This window comes from Montipora foliosa, unplaced genomic scaffold, assembly GCF_036669935.1.
Source record: "Montipora foliosa isolate CH-2021 unplaced genomic scaffold, ASM3666993v2 scaffold_458, whole genome shotgun sequence".
NCBI classification, from domain to species: domain Eukaryota; kingdom Metazoa; phylum Cnidaria; class Anthozoa; order Scleractinia; family Acroporidae; genus Montipora; species Montipora foliosa.
This window is the reverse complement of record NW_027179765.1, coordinates 540,001-543,647: the sequence shown is the minus strand read 5'-3', so window position 1 is coordinate 543,647 and position 3,647 is coordinate 540,001. Positions and strand designations below refer to the sequence as shown.

The following is a 3,647-nucleotide window of genomic DNA, read 5'->3' as shown; positions in this document are numbered from 1 at the left end:
ATTATTATTATTATTATTATTATTATTATTATTATTATTATTATTATTATTTTACTGTTATTATTTTATATCCTCAAGTAGCTTGAGAACCGGAGTAAATTGAAAATGTACTATGGCTTTAACAACGTTTCTTTTTATTGTTTTTTTGTTTTGTTTTTGTAGTTGTTTGTTTGTTTTCTTGTTTGTTGTCGAAAGCAGGAAGGATCATGGAGCAAGATCAATAGAAGAAAACGATTTTGCTTTTTCTTTTAATAGAACTGCCTGCAAAACAACACACAGAACCACATCTTTTAGCAACAGCTAGCAAGCCTAGTAATACAGGTTTGTTGTACGATGATAAAATGGTTCGACTTGAAACAGTGGGGGAACGATTTCAATAAATTACATGCTCACAGCTCTCGGCATTTGTTCAGTGTTAGAAAAGTCCTGCAATTTCTAATTTTGGTTCAATTGTGATCCAAGAACCCAGAAGAGAAGAGGAGAGAGAAAGGTGAAATAATGTCGATTGATTTAAGCCCAATAAAAAAGGCTCCAGCGTGATCGGAACGCAGTACTATTACTAGTTGACAAAGTGTTAACGCTATTAATTTAGCATAACAAAAGACAAAAAAAAGTTGTAGCAAATTCTAGTTTCGTTTTCCTTTCTCTGCTCAGATAACGAGAAAAGCCAAGTCCTCTTGTATGCTTCAGTATCTGGTGCTGTTGTCCTGATTGCATTTTTCGTTCTGCTTATGACCTTAATATATAGACGGCGGTCAAATAACGGAAGAAAGAGTGAGTATATTCAATTATACATTTTAAACACAAGTGCAGACAAGTGTGCTTGCATTATCAATTTGGAAGACAATGGAGCAGGGGTAGTCAAAGCAAACAATGTTTAACAATTAATCGCCGAAGGCGATGTGAATATCGGTGAATAATTGTTTTAGTATAATTACATAGGTGATTATATATATATATATATATATATAAAAAGACATTTTCTTTAAAAGAATAATTTATTCGTCTGTCACCCCGGCAAAGCGGCTTGCGGCCATTAAAAAAAAAAAAACACACACACTTTGGTAATTATCGTGTAATAATCACTTCAAGTGCAACCAATCAGCGCAGAGCATTTTCAATAATCACCTAAGTAATTGTACTAATTCGTTTTACTATAAATACACAGGTGATTGTACAAAATCGCGCGCTCTCTTGGGCTTGCCACCGTAAGTGAAGATGATTTCTCGTTGAAATGTTTTTTTTTTTCTCTTTTTTTGAAATAATCACCTGTGTATTTACACTAAAACAATTATTCGCTTCAGGCTCAGTGATTATCGGTAAATATTCACCTCGACTTCGTCTCGGTGAATATTCACCGATAATCACTTCGCCTTCGGCGAATAATTGTTAAATAGCTGTCCACCACGCCTTGTACATCAATCATCATTCTTTTGACTGCCACCACCGCCAATTTCATCATCATCATCATCGTTATCATCATCCTGCTGATTGCCATCATAAATCTCCCTCCAAACATGCGCAGACATGTAGGAATAGGAAGGGGCGTTAGATCAACGTTTGTTACGTGCATGGATGAGTCACCTAAAGAGTGTAAAAAAAAGAAAAACACCTTTTCTTGGATAAGGTGATAGTCGTTGTCTGCCATTATCGAAATCATTTACAAGCAGTAATAGCAGGGTAGAACTTAAGGGAGAACCTTCACTACAACAAAAACCGATATTAAACCATCGTAAATAACAAATGCTCAGTGAGCTCATTTTCCGATCATCTCAATTCCATCAGTTTACACATCCAGTTCACTTTGGAGAAATAAAAGAACGGCAGAATTTTATTTCTTAACATCTGCCTTCACGTGAACGAGGATGGCTCAACGAAGATCACTGTATACCGGAAACCCACTCATACTGATCAATATCTGAATTTCCATTGTAACCACCTCCTACAACATAAAAGAGCTATAATTAACCCTCTGCTACTTCGAGCTCAGACCTTGGTGTCTGAAGAAGTTGGCGAGGTAAAGGAAATTCAACACGTTAAGCAAGCCTTGGACGCCAACAATTCCGAACACTGGATCTGTTTCGAGAGCTTCCGAAGAATCTGTTAGCGAGAAGAGAAGATATACTTCAGTGCCATACATTAAGGGCATTTCGAAACACCTCCAAAGAGCATTTAAGTCACACGAGGTCAAAATTGTCCACACACCTTTCAATTCCTACCAACCAGTTCGAATTCGTGTTAAGGATAAAACAGAAAACGTTAAAAAGTATGGAGCAGTCTATTACATCCATTGCAAACAATGTGACAAAGATTGAGTGGGCGAGACTTCTCAGTTATTAGAAACTCGGGTAAAGGAACCTCTTTCTAGGAATTCGTCAGCTGTTCATGAATATTGCAAGCTCACGGGTCATTTAGTGGATTCCAGCAAAACAAAAGTTCTTGCTACAGAGAATAACATTCAAACGCCACATAAGGGAGGCACTTGAGATAAGATTACGTAAGCCGTCTTTGAACAGAGACAATAGAGACCTTAAGCACCAGGACGGGAGAGGAGGACGGGAACGTCCGTTGGACGAGGAGGGCTTGGTCCACGTTCCCGTCGTGAACATGATCTATTTGTCGTTAAGCAACCAGGAACCTATAGGACGGTATAGGCGGGAAATAGGAGGTTCACTAAAGATCATGGCTACTTTTTGCGAAGTGCGAATTGTGCTCCTTGACAGCTATATGGACGGCAAAATAGATGACGATGAATGTCTAGTGCTTTGGCAAGTTTACCAGTCAAAAAATCTCGATCTCCCTTATGAAGATTACGGACGAAATGGATGAAACGGAACGCAGGGCAGAATTTTGATTCGCGACGACAGACCTCCCACTTCTTGTCCCCTCCTTACGGATTCCAGACCAGTTTACCTGTGCTCAGGGAACAGTGTGTGACGGAATGGAGGGTTTGTGCATGGTATTGAGGAGAACGGCGTATCCTTGTCGCCACAGTGACCTGATTCCGCGCTTTGGAAGGCCAGTCCTGTCCTCGGTATGATTTGTAACTGTGTTGTGGACTTTATTTTCGATTCCCATGTGCATCGCATCACCAGATGGAATCCACAGTTGCTCCACCCTGCTTCTCTTCAGATGTACTGTGACACGACTTTTAGGAAAGGTGCTCCATTCAATAACTGTGTCAGATTCATTGATGGAACACAATGGGCACAAGAAGATACATGCCCTAAAATTCCAGTCGGTGTCTTACCATCAGGGATGATAGCACACATGTATGGGCCAGTAGGTAATATGAAATAAATAACCAAATTCCTTAATTACTAAGTACAGATAAACACACTATTTTAGGTTGCATTAGTGTATTGTGGCTGTCCAATTCATCAGATTATTTTCTTATACATGAGTCTTGCTTGTATTGCAATTTGTTGAATGAAAGCTGACCTATACATTACAGTATTTGGTTAATTGTCTTGTTTGCTCTATTGCAGAAGGAAGAAAACATGATGCTGGGATGTTGGCAGACTCTGAACTGCTAATGGATCTTCAGAGGAATGCCTTCTATCCAACTGGACAGCCCTTATGTGTCTATGGAAGTAAAGGTAAGTCTCTGTTACGAGCCTGAAAGCCCATTAAGGCCGGCGCTTATC

The 3,647-nt window shown here is 39.2% G+C and overlaps 1 long non-coding RNA gene across 1 annotated transcript in view; it reads left to right on the top strand.

The window, feature by feature from the left end:
* The first annotated feature begins 250 nt into the window (after positions 1-250).
* Positions 251-3,647, top strand: part of LOC137989396 (uncharacterized) — a 6,153-nt gene continuing 2,756 nt past the window's right edge. Inside the window, exons 1-3 of the long non-coding RNA XR_011120880.1 lie at positions 251-321; positions 655-774; positions 3,489-3,599. This is a non-coding gene — a long non-coding RNA (uncharacterized lncRNA). The remainder of the gene's footprint in view (positions 322-654; positions 775-3,488; positions 3,600-3,647) is intronic.